This window comes from Nicotiana tabacum, chromosome 21 (assembly GCF_000715075.1).
Source record: "Nicotiana tabacum cultivar K326 chromosome 21, ASM71507v2, whole genome shotgun sequence".
In the NCBI taxonomy this organism is placed as follows: Eukaryota; Viridiplantae; Streptophyta; class Magnoliopsida; order Solanales; family Solanaceae; genus Nicotiana; species Nicotiana tabacum.
The window spans coordinates 49080402-49101281 of record NC_134100.1 but is presented as its reverse complement, the minus strand read 5'-3'; the positions used below and the strand labels follow the sequence as shown (position 1 = coordinate 49101281).

The 20880-nt window shown below is 41.7% G+C and overlaps 2 long non-coding RNA genes across 3 annotated transcripts in view; both read left to right on the top strand.

Moving 5' to 3' along the window:
• The first annotated feature begins 3093 nt into the window (after positions 1-3093).
• Positions 3094-20880, top strand: part of LOC107826809 (uncharacterized) — a 28204-nt gene continuing 10417 nt past the window's right edge. Inside the window, exons 1-2 of one of the 2 annotated variants that reach the window (XR_012704279.1) lie at positions 3094-4645; positions 6128-6209. This is a non-coding gene — a long non-coding RNA (uncharacterized LOC107826809). Of the gene's footprint in view, positions 4650-6127; positions 6210-20880 lie in introns of both variants that reach the window. The other variant, XR_001657360.2, reaches the window with a different exon arrangement.
• LOC107826808 (uncharacterized) lies at positions 6216-19292 on the top strand. Its single transcript, XR_012704280.1, has 2 exons — positions 6216-8522; positions 8605-19292. It is a non-coding gene; the product is annotated as an uncharacterized LOC107826808 (long non-coding RNA).

Here is a 20880-nt window from a genome sequence, read left to right as displayed (position 1 = left end):
GTTTAGCCTTCATACCTCGAAAGAGCTTTTCGTAGTACCACAATAGTGTCCCAACACTCCTAACGATGCCAATCTATCAAGGATGAGAGAAATATAAGCACGATTAGAGGAATTCGTATGGCAAGGGCTGTTACAAGTATGACCCAACCTTTCCCTCAACTAATTCAATAACAAAACCACCCAAGATTGTTCAACAATTTCCCCACAGTCTATATTAGCTCATGCATGTGATAAAACCTACCCTCATCACCCACAATCAACCCAAACCCGAAATTGAAGAATTGGGAAAAGAAATTCTTACCTTTTTGAAGCCCTAGCAAGTTCCTTTTGATGGAATTCCAAGGTTTGATCAAAGTAGAGTAGTGAAATCCTTAGTCCTCCATTTCCTCTCTCTAGAATAGCTCTCTTCTCTCTCTAAGATTTCAGGTAATCCCCTAAAAATGAACCCTTAGGCTAGATAAATGAAATGGGGGTCGGGTTATAAGATTGGAAAAATTGAGCCCCGACGCAGATCTGCAGTCGCATGTGCAACCGCATAACACTTCTGCGGTCCGCAAAATGGACCGCATAATGGCCCTCCAAAATTGGGCATTTCTGCTTCGCTCTGCGACAGGTCTGCGGTCCGCAGACCAACTGTGCGGTCACATAATAGGCCACAAAATCTCCTCCCAAAATTTCTCATGCTCGATCTGCGATGGGATCTGCGGCCAGCAAAATGGTTCTACGGCCGCATAATGGTCCTCAAAAGTAGAAAATCTATCTGCTTCGATCCGCGGCCGATCTGCAGTCTGCAAACTGGTTCTGCGGTCACCCTCGACACCATTAAACATCGGGTTTTAGGTAAAATTTTGTGGGTCCTTACAGGCCAGCCCAAATGACATTGCTAGGAACTTGTAGTGACCATACCGAGTCCTGAAAGCAATCTTCAAAATATTCGGATCCCGAATCTTCAGCTGATGATACCCTGACCTCAAATCAATCTTCGACAACACTCTGGCATCCTGAAGCTGGTCAAATAAGTCATCAATGCATGGTAATAGATACTTATTCTTGATTGTGACATTGTTCAACTGCCTATAATCAATACACATCCGTATAGTCCCATCCTTATTCTTAACAAACAGAACTGGAGCACCCCAAGGTGACACACTAGGCTGGCTGAAACCCTTATCAAGCAACTTCTAAAGCTTCTCTTTCAATTCCTTCAACTCCATATGTGCCATACGATATGGTGGAATAGAAATGGGCTGAGTACCCGGCACCAAGTCAATACCAAAATCAATATCCCTATCGGGCGGCATGCCCGAGAGATTTGTTGGAAATACATTTGGGAAATCTCTCACTACCAGAACTGACTCAACGGTAGGAGCATCAGCGCTGACATCTCTCACAAAGGCTAGATATGCATCACACCCTTTATCAACAATTCAATGATCCTTTATAAAGGATACAACCCTGCTAGGAATATAATCCAATGTACCTCTCCACTCCAACCGCGCCAAACCTGGCATAGCCAGTGTTACAGTCAAAGTCTACCATATTGAGTAATAATAGATCAATTCTGGTCTCAAAACTATGAATAACAACTGAACATGATCGATAAACACGGTCCACAACAATAGAATCTCCCATGGGCGTGGACACACATATATTGGAGAAATCAAAGAATCACGCGGTATATCCAAATACAGAGCAAAGTAAGATGACACATATGAGTAAGTGGAGCCCGGATCAAATAAAATTGAGGCATATCTGAAACAGATCGGAACAATACCTGTGATGACTGCATCTGAAGTGGTAGCCTCCGTCCTACTCGAAAAAAAAAGAACTGAGCTTGGACTCCCCCTCTAGGGTGACCTCTGCCTGCCCGACCTCCACCCCTAGCTAGCGGTGCAGGTGGGGCGGCAACTGAAGCAGCAACCATGGCCTGTGGACCCTGTGGAATCCTTGGAGCCTATGTAGTCGGTGGAGGTGCACCCCTCCTGAGTCTGGAGCAGTCCCTCACCATATGCCTAGTATCACCACACTCAAAACAAGCTCTCGGTGGGCATGACTGCTGAAACTTACTCTGGCCTGATCGGCTGGACTGACCACTGAATGCACCTTGTTTGGGAGGTGCGCTAGAAAGTGGATGAGCATGGTGGGCAACCTGAGGCCTAGAAATAGCCATAGCACTGCTAGTAGCTATAAGTGTTGAATGAACTAGCCGACTCACATACCCCCTACCGTGACGGGATGTAGTTGCAGTGTGGCCACCACTAAATCCTCCAGTACCTCGAGGCTTCTTGTCCGCCCTGTCCTCTCTCTCTCTCAGCCCTGCATACCGTCCAACCTCCACACGATCTCCACTACGTGCTGATACAGAGTGTTGACACTCAATGTTTACCCTCTGTATTTAAAAATTAAATTCTGCAGGCTTCCTTGTCAAAAAAAGATAAAATGTAGTATTTTGTACATTTTTAACTATGATGCAATTTATTGATAATCATTCCCATTTTTACAAAATACAGGAATTTTTATCTTTTTTATTGTAATTAATTAAATACTACCATTTTTGTGCATTTTTATAAAATTTAAATAATATATTGATAATTGTCCTATTTTTCAAATATTAGGATATTCTATCAATTTATTGTCTTTTCAAAAAATAAATAATAATTACTACAACACAATTGTAGTAGTTATATTTTTAAATAAATACTATAAGATTTTCTAATTTATAGCGCAGTCTATTTAATTACATGGAAGCCAGTAGAGTTTACTCCAAATACGGATCAAGCCCAATCAAATCATACGTCTTGTCCACATCTAATGTGATATGATAGTTGATGTGACTAGACACATGACATGATGCCTAGTGTGACATATCATGTGATGTGACATGATGCCTAGTGTGACATGTCAATGGATGTGACATGACTCTCTTTTATCCAATGGATAAACCTTCTACCCAACGGGTAAAGACCATTGGTTTGTCTTCTCCCGTAAGTCAAATAAATTGCACTGATACACATGTGCATACACAGATAAATAAAGGGTACATAGTACATTGCCCATGGGTTTCAAACTTAGTGGTTTTATTTTGGACCACATATTTATTTTTACATTATCTTTATTTTTTACTTAAAAATAATGACCACATATTTTCCTTACATGCACTTATTCTACACTATGCATGAGAGGGGAACCATATCAGATTTTTAAGGCAAAAAACCCTAGCTATCTCTCACTTCTGATCTCTCTAAACTTAGAGAGATCACCCGCATTCTCTAAAATTGGAGACTCTTATTTCTCTCTATCTCACGCCTGTCAACCCCCCCTCCCTTTCTCGCCGGCCAACCGTCGGATTTGACTACCGGTGGGTCTGGTCGGCCACCACTGCTACCACCTCACCTCCCTGCTCACATCTCTCTCACTTCTCTCTCTGTTGCGACGAACTCACTGAAAATCGGTGAACTTGCACATGGCATTTCAGATCTAACAAGATCTGGCTATAATTGATGTTAAATCTGGCGACCTCTATGAAACTAACACCGCTTGACCGAAGAACATTTTTTGATAATCTTTTGAATGTTGAGGCGTCGTTCCGATACTTTTGCCGTTGAAGCGGCGTCATTGACTCTAGAACTCTCTAGATCTGGCCATTTGTCCATTTTATGCTAGTTGCCTGAATTTTAGTTACCAGAACCTTGTTTTCAGTGACCCTCACATTTTTCGGCGAGCTTCACCAGCGGACGACGCCATTGTTTCTTTTGGTACTATTCGGGTGTTTGTTTTCCCTATTGTTATGGTCGATGGCTCCTGTCTCGGTATTATTGGACTTCGTCCCTATGATGTTGGTTTTTATGTTGGTTGGACTCTTGATTTTTTTCGGCAATCTCTTTGGTCGCTATTTTGTGTTATTGTTTATGTTCATGGATGTTAATGTTTTAATTCTTTTGGTTGACTTATCTTTATGGTGATGGATGTTGTCGGCTTTAACTCCACTGTGGCTCCCTCTACTAGCCGAAAATTCGTTGATGATTTTAAGACTATTTGCCTCTTTAATAATAGTATCTTTGTTTAGGCTCAGTTATTTCTTGTCCACGTTGTCGATGCTGTTGTGCGGATGCTTTAACAGTATTCATGTCGTGGATTTTGTTGTGATATGCTCGATGGGAATACTTTTTAGAGGTACGATGCCCCGAATGACTCTCAGATTTGGCCTGAAATAACGAGCCGATGGTGATAAACATCGAAAAGGAAAAAGATGAGAATTTGACGAACCAATAGCCCTTCGAAAATACGACACAATTAGCTATCTAGTCGCAACCAAGGCGGTTATCGTTATCATGTCTAGTCGGATATTACATATATCTGAGCCTCCTATATTATTTTTCTAAACTATTTTCCAATAAATAAACAATTTTCCAAAAGCATTTTCAAACTATTTTCAAAAACAATCTTTCAAAAATATTTTCAAATAAAATCATTTCAAAATAAATTAGTTTATTATTTACTTTATATTTTACTAATAATTTCCCTTCTTTTGTCTTGCGAGGTACTATCACACGAGGTTGCTTTCGGAAGATGATACCCGAAGACGAAAAGACAAATCCCCGTCAAGCCTCCCATTTCGTAACTTCCCTTCTTAGATGTACAAAACGCAAGTACAGTGAAACCGTAGATAGATATCATATTTGCTAGTTTACTTGATGTTTACATATTTGCCAACACTTCGGTTGTGTTGCATCTAGTTAATAATCCGGTCAACTTAAGATATTATGTGCTAGATAATTTTGCGAAACTTGTACGCAGATTTAGTATGTCAGATATATTTATAACTCATTTGATTAATTAGGATTAGTGTACACCTAGTTAATTAATTGAGTTAATAAAATGAAAGGCGTGTCATTTCCTTGTCAAAATAGGCGACTTTACCTCTTTACAACTGCATTAACATGATCTTTCTTTTAACCAATCTCTTTGTAAATTATTTTTGACTATCTTACTTCAAATAGACATAACTTGTAAAAGCATAAATGAGTCTACCATATGTAGGATTAATTCAACTATTGCATACACATGGGTCTAACTTGATGACAATGTTCTTTATGGGCTTTTATGATATTTTGTACAGGGTTGGTAATACTCTTAGCCTCTTTATATATTTGTTATCTACATATGCATTTTATATTTACTTATCTGTTCATTCAATTCTTTTGAACCAAGCTCTAGTTGCTTTCTTGTATGGTCTTAATTTTCTTTTGTTATAAAAATCAATATTCCTTTATACTCATACACTCTTGACAAAACGTTTTACGTTTTATTCTTTATATATTTAGTCAAGTATTTTAGTCAAGTATTTTAGTCAATTACAAAACACTTACTCATTTTTGAAGATAATTTTCTCCATTATTTATTTATTTTTTACAGATTTTCTTGTATATTTAATACAACTCATTGTAGTAATTATTTGACTTTAATCATAAAATAACTTCTTCAAGTTTATTCAAACTCTTTTAGAACGTTTCACTTGTTGATATACATTACTTATATTTGATTTAATTACTCCATTGTTATATGTAAGATTTATGTGGATAATTTCCTTTTTATACTCCCCTATTCATGACAACTTTCCCTACTTTAGTCGATCATTTCTTTAAGCTAATTGCTAATTGTTTTATTTAAAATAATTCTTTACCATTTTATTATATGCGTTCAATTAAGATCAATCTTGTACAGTCAAATCACTCGACGTTAATTGTAAATTGGGATCTCCTTTATACCTTATTTAGAACCCAATTCTTTCTATCGAACTCCGAAAACGATTTTTTTTTGTTCATTAATTTACTTTGCATATCTTACTGTATATATTTTACCACAAATGAAATGATCATACTTTGAATATTTATCCACCTCATGACATTGCATTGGCTACTCTTTGATAGGAATTCTTTTTGAAATAACTAATCATTCTTTTCAACCTTCCCTCCCTTATTTGATCGAGTCAACCAGAACTATATTTTTGTGGATATTGAGGGATGCCTAACAACTTTCCCTCGAGATAACTTGAACCCTTACCTATAATCTCAACAGTTTCGCAGAGTACTATAAGTTGTAATTTATTTCGTCTTGTGTAAAATAGGGTGCAACAACATGGCGACTCTACTGGGGATACTTCAGTTTCTAATCACAGCGGACTTGATCAATTACTTGAGGGATTACAGGTTCTCTGATACTCCAACTTCTATTCTTTCTGTCACATGCTTCAACTCATATATTCACTGCTTCAAGTTTTATACTCTTTGTTTCAAGCTGTATATTCATTGCTTTAAGTTGCATATTCTTTGTTTCAAGTTGTATATTCTTCATCGCATGCTTAAAGTAGTCTATTCTTTGTCATCCGCTTCAAGCAGTATATTTTGTTATGCGCTTCAAGCGGTATATTATTGTTATGCGCTTCAAGCAGTATATTCTTGTTGTGCATTTCAAGCGGTATATTCTTTGTCATATGCTTTAAGTGGTATATTCTCTGTCATCTGTATCAGGCGGCGTATTCTCTGTCATGCTCATGTTGTATATGCTCCCCACATATCTAAGTTGTATATTCTTGTTTATCCTAAAAAATGGAGAAAAATTAAATTTATTAGTGGTTTTAAGGATACGTGGATTTATTCAATACAAACGGTAAAGAATGCTAGAATAAACAGATAAGAGATGTAATAAATTATCATACCTCTTGAAAATAAAGGGGGGTGATTCTGGACTCGAGGGCAACCTCAATGAATAATCAGACCCCCCTTTATATAGTAAGGGAGTCCTACTCTAGGTACAATTCTATAAAAGGCAAAAAATCTTCCGTTTAACTAATCATCGAATTTCCGCCGGTACGTGCCAAGATCCACGTCGCGATACCCAGCTGGTCAGGGATATCACGACCTCCCGTTAATCATGTTCGGTTGCCCAATAATGCTCTCTGAATTCTTTTAAGATTTGGACCGATACCAGGGTCACGGCCCCGATATTCTTGAGGGCGGGCATCGTGCTCCCAGAACCTGTGTCAATGAGTCCCTTACCTCGATTTCGGCTCCTTGTCATCACGTCCCTTACTCAATTTATTTTATCAAAAATCGGGCTGTTTTATGAGTCCGATTTCACCCGTATACAGATAGTCCCCTCGTTTCTCGGAGAGTAAGTTTTACGGAAACGACGAGGAATGACATGAGTTCTTCGATCTCTTCTCCAACACGCTGCGACACGAAATGATAAAGAAACCGCAATGTCCCATCAGAAGCGTCATAATGACCCCCAACGCGTATCAGTCGTCAGCAGGCCACTCCTGGATGTGAAACAGCGCGAATCCCCTATAAATACCTCTTCTTTCATTCATCTTTTACTTTTGACCAAGCTTCTACCTTCGATCCTTCAAGATATCATTGCCTTCCTTCATTCTTCAATATTCTTACCTTCGTTCTTCAAATTGCAACCTTTCTTTTACCCCTCACTTAAGCCAGTGTTCTTGATTTTCTTAGCAAGTTCTCACCCTTCATCTTCTCATTCTCCTTCATACCTTCAAACCTTTTTATCAAGATAAAAAAAATGGCAAAGATTTCCAAGACCGTTCCCCAGAAAGATTCTCCTTCTTCTACGCAGCCGACCACTGAGGTCAAGGAGACCCCGCTCCTGATGTGGTCATCCTCGAGAGGTCCGCTCCGAGCGTGGCCACTGATGAATCGGTAGCTGAGCCCCTCTTGAAAATGTTTGGGGGGGGGGGGTGTTCGGTTAATGATGAATTTAAGGTCGAAAAGCCCTCTTCGATTCAAGGCCGATGCGAGGTGGTGTCACTGTACATCTGCTCCATTACTAAGGCCGTTCTTCCTGCAGTTCAAAAAGACTGTGACTGGGTGGATAAGGATGTAGTGATTCTCGGGCCCGATGACGATATCACTACCCATGTTGAAGGATATATGAGTATTTACACTTATCTCTTTTACATTGGGCCCGGTGTACCCGGTCATCTTGGACTTTTGTAGGAGGTACGACGTATGCATCTGCCAAATCCACCCATCGCTGTGGAGGATTGTGATCCTCCTCTGATTCTTTGTGAACAAAATCGATTCATGTACTGTTCACCATCGATCATCTACTCTGCTTGTACAGTCCCCGAATCTTACGGGAGGGAATGATAAAGCTTGTACGCTGGGCCAGCAAAGCCCCATTTTCAAGTATCGACGAGGACCAGAATTGGGGTTGGCAAGGATGCTTTATCCAGGTGAGGACCTCCGACCTGATACCTGCCCAGTGGAGGCCACTCCCCGAGAAGTACAACGTATCACGTAACTATAACTCTTATAAAACATTGATTTTATGTTTTATCTTCACTTTTCTAATTGGTGTTTGTTGTGGAGCAACCCTCGCTCGAGTCCTAAATGCCATTACTCGGCTCAAGGAGTGGATCAGAGGCATTTGTTCGCAGATTCCTTATGCCGAATGCTCATGGCACGAGCTCTCGAAGAGCCGCTGGGAGGCCCATTCTCACGGTAAGATTCTACTCTCCGAGTAAGTAGCACTAGACTTTCTTTTTCAATACTATGTCCTCATTGCTTCTCTTCTTTTTTGCAGGCTTGCCTAAGACCATCGAGCTTAGGCCCTTGGTAAGAGGTGAGTACCTGCCCGATGATCGTTCTGCTTCGGGGCAGCCCAGAGCCATAGCAGGAGAGAAGAAAAGGAGGAGGGCCCCGAGTTCCCCTAGCTCAAAGAAGAAGAAACCAAGGAGAAGGTTGGCTCGTAAGCCAAAGGAAAGGTCCAGCTCCCGAGTGCCTGATTCAAACTCACTCTTCTGGTTCAGGGACGAGCCCGAGGAGGACTATCTTTTGTGGCCCGCGAGCCGTCCGTTCCCGAGGAACAGATGGCAACCAAGGGGGAAACAATGGAGGCTAATCCCCCTCAAGTTCATGAGGCTGGTACATAGGCGAGGGTCGAGACCTCTCGAATCGTGGGCTTCGCCCAGTGTTATAGAAATTTTAGGATCGCTCTCATTCACAGAACCCATGTTCGATGAAGCCCGAGTGATGAAGGAGCAATCCAATGAAGTGGCTCATGGAGCGGACGATCCCCTTTGATGCTTCTTTGATGGTATAGACTCAACCGCCCTAGAAGACTTCTTCGGGTTGATGAATGCACAGTCTTTCGCTCAGTCTTTGATGAGTGCACAGCCATCTGGGCCCAGTCAGGGCAACAGGGGACCCCACCAACATGGTCGACCTGGAGGGAGATTCCAGCACTAGCGGAGGCCCCCATGCCCTAAATGTGGAAGGATGAATTTTGGGGTCTGCCTCATGGACCTACATATATGCTACGGGTGCGATATGAGGGGTCACATTCAGAGGGACCGTTGCTCGTCCCGCCGGATCATGGGAAAAGGTGCGGCGCAACCAGCTAGTTCTGCAGCTACTACATCCACAACACATCCTTCAGCTCGAGGCACCCCAGCACCCGCAGGGCATGGTGCAGCTAGAGGTGATGCACAGAGTTCGGGAGGACCCAACAAATTTTATGCTATGCGGAGGCGTCGAGATTCAGAGGCTTCTCCAGATGTTGTCACAGATATATTGATTGTCCAATCCCATGATGTATATGCTCTTATTGATCTCGGTTCCACGTTGTCCTATGTCACTCCTTATGTCGCTATGAAATATAGGAGATGTCTTTGGGTGCTGCTAAAGAAAGTGTCTAAACACATTCAGGGACCATGGTTGGTCACCGAGGACTTCAGCTTCATGAGCCGTTCTCTGTATCTACTCCGGTTAGCGAGTCTATTGTGGCTGCGAGGGTTTATAGGGATTATGTTGTCACACTGCATGTTTGGGACACCCTGGCCGATCTCATTGAATTGGGGATGGTTGATTTTGATGTAATAATGGGGATAGACTGGCTTTATTCATATTTTGCTAAGCTTGATTGTCGAACCAGGACTGTTAGGTTTGAATTTCCAAATGAGTCGGTGATTGAATGGAAGGGGGATGATGTGGTATCGAAGGGTAGGTTTATTTCTTACCTTAAGGCCACGAAGATGATTAAAAAGGGGTGTATCTACCATTTGGTTCGGGTTACGGACATCGATGTTGAGGTACCTACACTTGAGTCCGTGCCTGTTATGGGTGAATTTCCGTAGGTCTTTCCGTATGAGCTCCCTGGGATCCCACCAAACAGGGAGATTAATTTTGGGATTGATGTGATGTCGGGCACGCAGCCTATATCTATTCCACCCTACAGAATGTCACTAGCATAATTGAATGAGCTAAAAGAACAATTGAAGGATTTGTTAGAGAAGGGTTTCATCCGGTCGAGTTTGTCGCCTTAGAGTGCACCGGTCCTCTTTGTAAGAATGAAAGATAGGTCATTAAGGATGTGTATTGACTTTCGGCAGCTCAACAAGGTCACGATCAAGAATAAGTACCTACTGCCAAGGATAGATGATTTGTTTGACCAATTGCAGGGTGCTAAGTATTTCTTCAAGATTGATTTAAGATCCGGGTATCACCAACTGAAGATCAGGGAGCAGGATATTCCGAGAACAGCTTCCAGGACCCGGTATGGGCACTTTGAATTTCTGGTAATGTCTTTTGGGCTACCAAATTCCCCGACAACTTTCATGGACCTTATGAATCGAGTCTTAAAGCCTTTTCTTGACTCCTTTGTGATAGTGTCCATTGACAATATTCTGGTATATTCATGAAGTCGAGAGGACCATGTCGATCATCTCAGGGCAGTTCTACAGACTATATATCTACACAAGTTGTATACGAAATTTTTTGAAATGTGAATTTTGGCTTGAATCTGTTACATTCTTGGGTCATGTCGTCTCCAGAGAAGGATATAAGGTTGATCCTAAAAAGATTGCAGTTGTGAAGAATTGTCCTAGACCTACAACTCCAATAGAGATTCGCAGTTTCTTGGGCTTAGCCGGTTATTATAGGAAATTTATGGAGGGGTTCTCCACTCTTGCCTCTCTGTTGACTAAATTGACGTAGAAGGCGATTATGTTCCAATAGCCAGATGCTTGTGAAAAGAGCTTCCAAGAGTTGAAATCAAGATTAACTACGACACCGGTGTTGACCCTACCAGAGGGTACGTATGGGTTTGTGGTATATTGTGATGCTTCAAGAATCGGACTTGGGTGTGTATTAATGCAACATGGCAAGGTGATAGCTTATGCTTCTAGGCAACTCAAGAATCATGAAAACAACTATCCAACACATGACTTAGAGCTTGCGGCGGTGGTATTTTCATTTAAGATTTGGCGTCATTATCTATGCGGGGTCCATGTGGATATATTCACGGACCATAAGAGCCTCCAATACATTTTCAAATAGAATGAATTGAATCTAAGTCATAGAAAATGGCTTGAGTTACTCAAGGATTACGACATCGATATTTTGTATCATCCGGGGAAGGCTAATGTTGTAGTGGATGATCTTAGTGGGAAATCTATGGGCAGTTTGGCTCAATTGGAGGCATATCAAAGGCCGTTGGAGAAGGAGGTTCATCGGTTGTCTAGTTTTTGAGTTCGTCATGCAGATTCTAGTGAAGTAGGAGTGATTGTGCAAAATAGGGTTGAATCATCACTTGTTGTGGAAGTCAAGGAAAAGCAGTACAGTGACCCATTGTTGGTACAGTTGAAGGAGAGGATTCATAAACATAAGACCATGGCCTTTTCTCTTGGCATGGATGATGGTACACTAAGGTACCAAGGGCAACTATGTGTTCCAAATGTGGATGATCTCCGGGAAAGAATCATGATCGAGGCTCACACTTCTAGGTATTCGGTGCACTCGGGCTCTACAAAGATGTATCATGATCTTAAAGAAGTCTACTAGTGGAATGATATGAAGAGGATTGTAGCGGACTTTGTGGTGAGATGCCCAAATTGTCAACAAGTAAAGGCCGAACACCAACGGCCTGGTGGGTTGGCACAGAACATAGAAATTCCAATGTGGAAGTGGGAAATGATCGATATGGACTTTGTGGTGGGACTACCTCGCGCGCCTCGTAAGTATGACTCGATTTGGGTGATTATGGATTGACTCATGAAATCAGCTCACTTCTTACCTATTAAGGCTACCGACACAGCAAACAGTATGCTCAGATGTATATCGAGAAAATAGTCAGGTTGCATGGCACTCCAGTTTCTATTATCTCGGATCAAGGGGCATAGTTCACAACTAACTTTTGGAAGAAATTTCCGCAAGGTTTGGGTACTCAGGTGAATTTTAGTAGAGCCTTTCACCCACAGACTGGCGGGCAGGCAGAGCGGACTATTCAGATGCTTGAGGATATATTGCGCGCTTGTGTTCTTGACTTCAAGGGTACCTGGGATGATCATTTGCCACTCGTAGAATTTGCCTACAACAACAGTTATCATGCTAGTATTCAGATGGCACCGTTCGAGGCTTTATATGGTAGGAGATGTAGGTCTCCCATTGGGTGGGGATAATTTTGGTATGGTTGGACTCCTAACGGAATAGGTGTTTGGAATTTGTGAGTTTGGTCGGGTTCTAAGGTTGTCACGACCCCAATTTCCCCACCTTAGGATCTCGTGATGGAACCTAGTCTCTAAGACTAGGTAAGCCTAACATTCATTGATAGCTTAGCAAGATTTAACAACTAAGATAATAAGATAATTCGTTAAAACTCATAATAACTCAAAACGGAACATCTATAACATAATTCCCAAAACCGATGGAACTGAGTCATAAGCCTTACGAAATAATCTAAGAATCTCTAATACAACATTGTCTCAATAGAAGATAAATAGTAGTAAAAGTAATGACTGAAGGTGACTCCGAGGCCTGCAAACGCCAAGCAGGTATACCTTGAAGTCTCCGAAATGTATGGTCAAATCACTAATGCCTAGCCCGAGCTGAGTACACCACAATGGTACTCAGTATGTATCAAACCTAACCTCGATATATTAGTGATGAGTTCAGGTCAAGACACCTACTTGGATAAGAGAAACTGAACAAGGTATAGTATAGGCAAATAATGGAAGACGAGGAAATAAATGACTATAAAGCAGTTCAATAAAGTAAGCTAACAATGGAATTTAAAACAATAAAGGCAACAAGGAGTGAACACATGGTAAGAACATCAAGAATCAATACGGACGAGTACAAGTAGGGAAAATAAAGAGATAACAAAACTGTTCAACCAACACGCCTCTTTAACATAGAATGTACAATAAGAATCACAACTGAGGTACCGCCTCATATCCACTTTTCACAATTCAAAATCACAACATTTCCTTATACCGCCGCGTGAGCCTTACATTAAGATATTTTGAAAAGATTTTTTCCGAAATAGCTACACGCACTTTAGCCCTTTTATGTCGCCGGGTGACTTCAAGTAATTTCCTTACTAGCAACTTGCACATAAATTCCCTCCTTATGTCGCGCACGCACATTAACCCCTATCCTTATACCGCCGCATGCGCATCAATATCACAACACAATAACAACTCACACCACAAGTGCCCATATGCCACAACTTGCCAAAATCAACAATACCAAAGTTACCACAACGTATAGCCCAGGGCTCAATCACAATGTGAACAAGAATCTCCATAATAACAAAGTGAGTGAGAATTTCTCAACAAGGAAAGACATCTCAATAATCAACAACTTCAAACAAGAATAACCCGGCACTAAAGGAGGTGACATAACAATAAGAGAGATAGCAAAGGCAACTAAGGCATATAAGAGCATGTTTGACAATAAGAGATAGAGTAGGTGATACAACATCAAGTAAAGCATGTAAGAAAAATTTAACAATGGAAGATCTAACATGATATTTCAACTTCTAATTAGATACATCAAAGAGTCTAAGAGTCTAAACCGGTCAAAATACCCCATATAAGCCTGTGTACATACTTGTCACCTCGTGCACACGTCTTTCACATAACCCAAATAACGTAAATCAACCCAAGTCCTAAGGAGTAGTTCGCCCACAAAAAGTTAGGCAAGATACTTACCTCAAACAAGCTAAATCAACCCACTAGTAAGCCTTTTTCGTGCAAATTCAACTTCGGATGGCTCGAATCTAGCCAAAATAACTTAATACCATAAATACAAACTATAGAAAATGATTTCGGATAACAAAGTTGCAATCTTTAAAGAAAATCATAAGGTCAACTCAAAAGGTCAACCCCGGGCTTGCACCTCGGAACCTGACCAAACTTACAAAATCTGAATACCCATTCTGATACGAGTCCAACCATACAAAAATTACCCAATTCCGACCTCAAATCGACCTTCAAATCCTCAATTTATAGTTTAAGACAGTTTTCACAAAATCCCCAATTTCTCCAACTCAAATCACTAATTAAATGATAAAAACAATGATGGAATCATGAATAATAAGCAAATCCGAGCACAAAAAAAACACTTACCCCGATCCAATCCTTGAAAATCCACTCCAAATTCGCCCAAAACCGAGCTCTCTAACTCAAAATATGAAAAATGGAATAAACCCTCGATTCACTCTTATTTCTGCCCAGGCTTTCTGCACCTGCGGCAATTCTGTCGCATTTGCGACTCCGTATCTGCAGAAAATCCATCACAGATGCGGCTTCCACTAAAGGTCAGAAACTCCGCATGCGCGCCCGCTCTTGTGCAACAGTCACCGCAGATATAAGTGCGCAGATGTGCAACCGCAGAAGCAGGAAAAGCTCTTCCAAACATACTATCAAGTCCCAAAATACTACACGAACCTACTCGAGGCCTTAAATCACATCAAACAATATCAAATCCACGAATCACACCCCAATTTAAGCCTATTGAATTAATTAACATTCAACTTTTAAAACTAATGTCGAATCATATCAAACCAACTCTAAATGAGCTCAAATTTTGAATGCAAGTCCCTAATGACACAACAGATATATACCAACTCCTGAAATCACAATCCGGACCTGATATCAATAAAGTCAATCCCTCGGTCAAACCTATCAACCTTCAACTTTCTATCTTTTGCCAAAAAGCACCAATTCAACCTACGCAACTCCAAATCAACTTCTGGACATACACCGAAATCCAAAATCACCATACAAAGCTATCAGAACCATCAAAATTCCATTCTGGAGTCGTCTACACAAAAGTCAAACTCCGATCAACTCTTCCAACTTAAGCTTCAAACCTTGGGACTAAGTGTCCCAATTCACTCCGAAACTCACCCGAAACCAAACCAACCACTCCGGAAAGTCACATAGCCACAATTGAACTAGAGGAGGCAATAAATAGTGGAACGGGGCTAAAATACTCAAAATGACCGATCGGGTTGTTACATTATCCCCCTCTTAAAACAAACGTCCATCCTCGAACGAGTATAGAGACATACCTGAAGTGTTAGAAGGTGAGGATAACGGATACAGATATCATGCTTGGTCTCCCAAGTCACCTCCTCAACTGGTTGACCCCTCCATTGAACCTTCACTGAAGCAATGTTCTTTGACCTCAACTTTCGGACCTGTCTGTCCAAGATGGCCACTAGCTCCTCAAAATAAGTCAAATCCTTGTCCAATTGGACTGAGCTGAAATCTAACACATGGGATGGCTTTCCGGAGCATGGAAACATGGAACACCAGGTGAACTGCCGATAAGCTGGGTGGAAATGCAAGCTTGTAGGCCATCTCCCCCACTCCCTCAAGGATCTCAAAATGACCAATATACCTAGGGCTCAACTTGCCCTTCTTCCAGAATCTCATCACACCCTTCATGGGTGAAACCCACAGCAAAACTCTCTCCTACCAAAAATGCTACACCACAAACCTTCTGGTCGGCATAACTCTTTTATCTAGACTGTGCTTTACGAAGCTTGTCCTGAATCAACTTGACCTTCTCCAAGGCATCCCGAACAAGATCAGTACCCAACAACCTAGCCTCCTCCGGCTCAAACCAACCAACTTGAGAACGACACTGCCTCCCATATAAGGCCTCATAAGGAGCCGTCTGAATACTGGATTGTTAGTCGTTGTTGTAGGAAAACTATACAAGCGGAAAGAATTGATCCCATGAACCCCCAAAATCAATAACACAGGCACGTAGCATATCCTCTAAGATCTGAATGGTGCGCTCATACTGCCCGTCCATTTGGGGCTAAATGTTGTACTCAACTCGATCCGTATGACTAACCCACGCTGCATAGCTCTCCAAAAATGCAATGTGAAATGCGTGCCTTGATCATAGATAATGGACACCGGCACACCATGAAGACGAAAAATCTTACAAATATAGATCTGAGCCAGCTGCTCTGAAGAATAGGTAGTCACCAACAGAATAAAATGTGTCGTTTGGTCAACCTATCCACAATAACTCACACTGTGTCAAATTTCTTCAAGGTCAAGCCCAACAACGAAATCCATGGTAATACTCTCCCACATTCACTAGGGAATCTCAAGTCTCTGAAGAAATCCACTCGGCCTCTGATGCTCGTACATCACCTGCTGACAATTCAAGCACCAACCCACATACTTCACATTATCTTTATTCATTCTTCTCTAACAATAATGCTGCCTCAAATCTTGATAGATCTTAGCGGCACTCGGATGAATAGAGTACCGCGAACTGTGGGCCTCCTCAAGAATCAACTCACGCAACCCATCCATATTGGGCACACATAACCGACCCTGCATCCTCAACACCCCATTATCTCTGATAAAAACCTCCTTGGCATTGCCATGTTGTACCGTGTCCTTAAGGACAAGCAAATGGGGGTCATCATAGTAATTATCTCTGATGCGCTCAAATAAAGAAGACCGAGAAACCACGCAAGCAAGAACCCTACTAGGCTCCAAAATATCTAATCTCACAAACTGATTGGCCAACGCCTGAATATCCAATGCTAGCGACCTCTCACCAACTGAAATATATGCAAGGCTACCCATACTCTCAGCCTTTCTACTCAAGGCATCAGCTACTATATTGGCCTTCCTAGGATGGTATAGAATAGTGATATCATAGTCTTTCAACAGCTTTAACCACCTCCGTTGCCTCAAGTTCAGGCCCTTTTGCTTAAACAAGTACTGTAGACTCCGATGATCTGTGAATACCTCGCAAGACACGCCGCCTCCAAATATTCAATGCGTGAACTAAAGCTGCCAACTCTAGATCATAAACGGGGTAGATCTTCTCATGGGACTTCAACTGGTGCGAAGCATAAGCAATCGCCCTATACTCCTGCATTAAGACTCACCCAATACCAATCCGCGATGCATCACAATAAACCATATATGAACCCGATGCTGAGGGCAAAACTAGAACTAGAGCTATGTTCAAGGAAGTCTTGAACTTCTGAAAGATCTCCTCACACTTGTCAAACCACTGGAATTGAGCACCCTTCTGGGTCAATCTAGTCAAAGGTGCAGCAATAGACGATAGACCCTCTACAAAACAGCGATAATATCCAGCCAAACTAAGGAATCTCCGAATCTCAGTAGCTGAAGACGGTCTAGGCCAACTCTGAACTGCCTCAATATTCTTCGGATCTACCTTGATCCCCTCGCTCGACACCACATGACCCAAAAATGCCACCGAATCAAGCCAGAATTCACACTTTGAGAACTTTGCATACAACTTCTTCTCCCTCACAGTCTGGAGCACGATCCTCAAATGTTGCTCATGATCTTCCCGGTCGCGGGAATACACCTAGATGACGTCAATGAATACAATAACAAAAGAGTCAAGATATGACTGGAATACACTATTCATCATGTGCATAAATACTGCTAGGGCATTGGTCATGTCACCCCCCGACCTCGGGGAGCGCGACTGGCACTCAACCGAGATAACCCGGCCGAGCAAGCGTACTAGATTGCCTTCTACCCAAATCACCCATAAATAAAGAGAAGATAAACTTCATTAGTTAACACCAAGAGGGTTCATGAACAACACTAATTCCATCACCATTAGTTACTTCATTTATAAAGTCTCAAAATACATACACTTTCATAGTTTGGAGTGGAACATGTAATACAGATACGACATTACTATCTTGACTTTCCCAATACCAATACACAACCCACACCATGTCTACAGATCTTCTAATAAATACAAAAGAGAACAATGATAGTGCCGGAAACAAGGCTCCGACTATAACTCAAAACATAATACATACAGAACAAAAGATGCACGACCCCGAAATGAAGTGGTGCTCACCAAGTCAACTGGGAAGAGAGTGTACCGCTATCACTGGTCAATGCCTTCCGTTGTGGAACCACCTGCATCCATTAAAGATGCAGCGCCATCGAAAAAATGGACGTTAATACATATCGAATAGTACTAGTATGAAAACCAAACACCTATGCAAGGACTTGAAAATACAACATGAATATGATGAATCATGGTAACAATAAAAGGCTTAGATAGCCGTTAAATATATAGCAAGTTTATTAAGAGCTTTCAATAACATTTATAATTTTTTTTAAGTCGGGGATCCTCTGCAACTACCTTTACACAAAGCGGCACAGCCGCCTCACCCCAATGTATGCGGGTGGAGGTGCAATCACAATACCATAAACTCTACACAAAGAAGCCATGTCTCCTCACCCCAATGTATGCGGGTGGAGGTGTATTCACAATACCACAAACTCTACACAAAGAAGCCTTGCCGCCTCACCCCAATGTATGCGGGTGGAGGTGTATTCATAATACCACAACTCTACACAAAGCGGCCCTGCCGCCTAACCCCAATGTATGCGGGTGGAGGTGTATTCACAATACCACAACTCGACACAAAGTGGCCCCACCGCCTCACCCCAATGTATACGGGTGGAGGTTTATTCATAATGCCATACTTCGGATTCCCAAAACGATAATAGTTTGTACAACAGAGTTCCCTTTCAAATCAACCATTTGTCACCTTTGGCCTTAGCATGTGTGAGTTCATAAGGTTTCATCATATGAGAAATAAGTGTTTAATCACATTGATTTCATACAAGATCTTCTTCCCTAAAGGGGTATAACATAATTAAGTCAAAATAGAGAATCATTAACACACGAGGGTTCTAACACGTTATGCCAATCGGGAATCAATTTTACTAGTTTGAATACCCCACATCAATAGCGTTCCATGTTTGAACTTCACACGAAGGAGTTTTGTAAGAACACGGGAATTCCAATACCAAAAAAAAAGAGTTTAGCCTTCATACCTCGAAAGAGCTTTTCATAGTGCCACAATAATGTCCCAACACTCCTAATGATGCCAATCTATCAAGGAGGAGAGAATTATAAGCACGATTAGAGGAATTCACATGGCAAGGGCTGTTACAACTATGACCCGACCTTTCCCTCAGCTAATTCAATAACAAAACCACCCAAGATTGTTCAAAAACTTCCCCGCAGTCTCTATTAGCTCATATATGTGATAAAACCTACCCTCATTACCCACAATCAACCCAAACCTGAATTTGAAGAATTGGGGGAAGAAATTCTTACTTTTTGAAGCCCTAGCAAGTTCCTTTTGATGGAATTCCAAGGTTTGATCAATGTAGAGTAGTGAAATCTATAGTCCTCTCTTTCCTCTCTCTAGAATAGCTCTCTCCTCTCTCTAAAATGTTAGTTAATCCCCTAAAAATGAACCCTTAGGCTAGATAAATGAAATGGGGGTCAGTTTATAAAATTGGAAAAATGGAGCCCCAACGCAGATCTTCGATTGCATATGCGACCGCATAACACTTCTGCGGTCCGCAAAATGGACTGCATAATGGCCCTCTAGAACTGGGTGTTTCTGCTACACTCTGTGATAGGTCTGCAGTCCGTAGACCAATTATGGGGTCTCATAATGGACCACAGAACCTCCTTTCGAAATTTCTCATGCTGGATCTGCGATTGGATCTGCGGCGCGCAAAACGATTCTGCGGCCGCATAATGGGTCGTATAATGGTCCTCAAAATTGGTAAATCTATCTGCTTCTATCAGTGGCCAATCTGCAGTCCGCAAACTTGTTCTGCGGTCGTATAGTGGACTGCATAATTGCCATGTTCTGCAAACTTTTTCCTTTAACTCCTCGACGCACTGAGCAACCCCAAAAGTCAATTCTTCATTAACCTCAATTGTATCAACCAGAACAATGAGCGACAGATCTCCAACCACCTTCTTCAACATGGATACATGGAACACAGGGTGCACTAAAGACATCTCTGGAGGTAGTTCAATGTTGTACGCCACCCGACCAATCCTCTAAATGATTCTGTATGGTCCAACATATCTCAGACTCAACTTCCCTTTCTTACCAAACCGCATTATGCCCTTCATGGGGGAAACCTTCAACAATACCCAATCATCCTCTTTGAACTCCAAATACCTGCGACGCACATCCGAATAGGACTTTTGATGACTTTGAGCAGTTTCTAATCGATCCTTAATGATCTTAACCTTCTCCATAGCCTGATGCACGAGGTCTGGTCCTATCAATACCGCTTCCTCAATCTCGTGCAATACCACTCTTTCTCACCAAGCACATGTACAAAAATACCAAGAAAGGTAGAAAGCATATAGCTAACATCAAACTCTCGAGTCCGCCATTTCTTCATACTCCAAAAGCAGACGAGCAACTCTACTTCTACTTAGCAGTCCCGGAAATCGCGGTAAGTGGAGTCCTAGATCGAGATGAGCAAGGTACGCAATTTCCTATTTACTATGTTAGTCGAACTCTAGGTGAGGCCGAGACCCGGTACCCACACTTAGAAAATTTGGCGCTTTCCATAATAAGAGCCTCTAGGAAATTAAAACCACATTTTCAATGTCACCCAATTTGTGTAGTGACCACTTATCCTCTTCACAATATTTTGCATAAGCCCGAACTCTCGGGCCGATGGCCAAATGGGCCATCGAAATCTATGGGTAC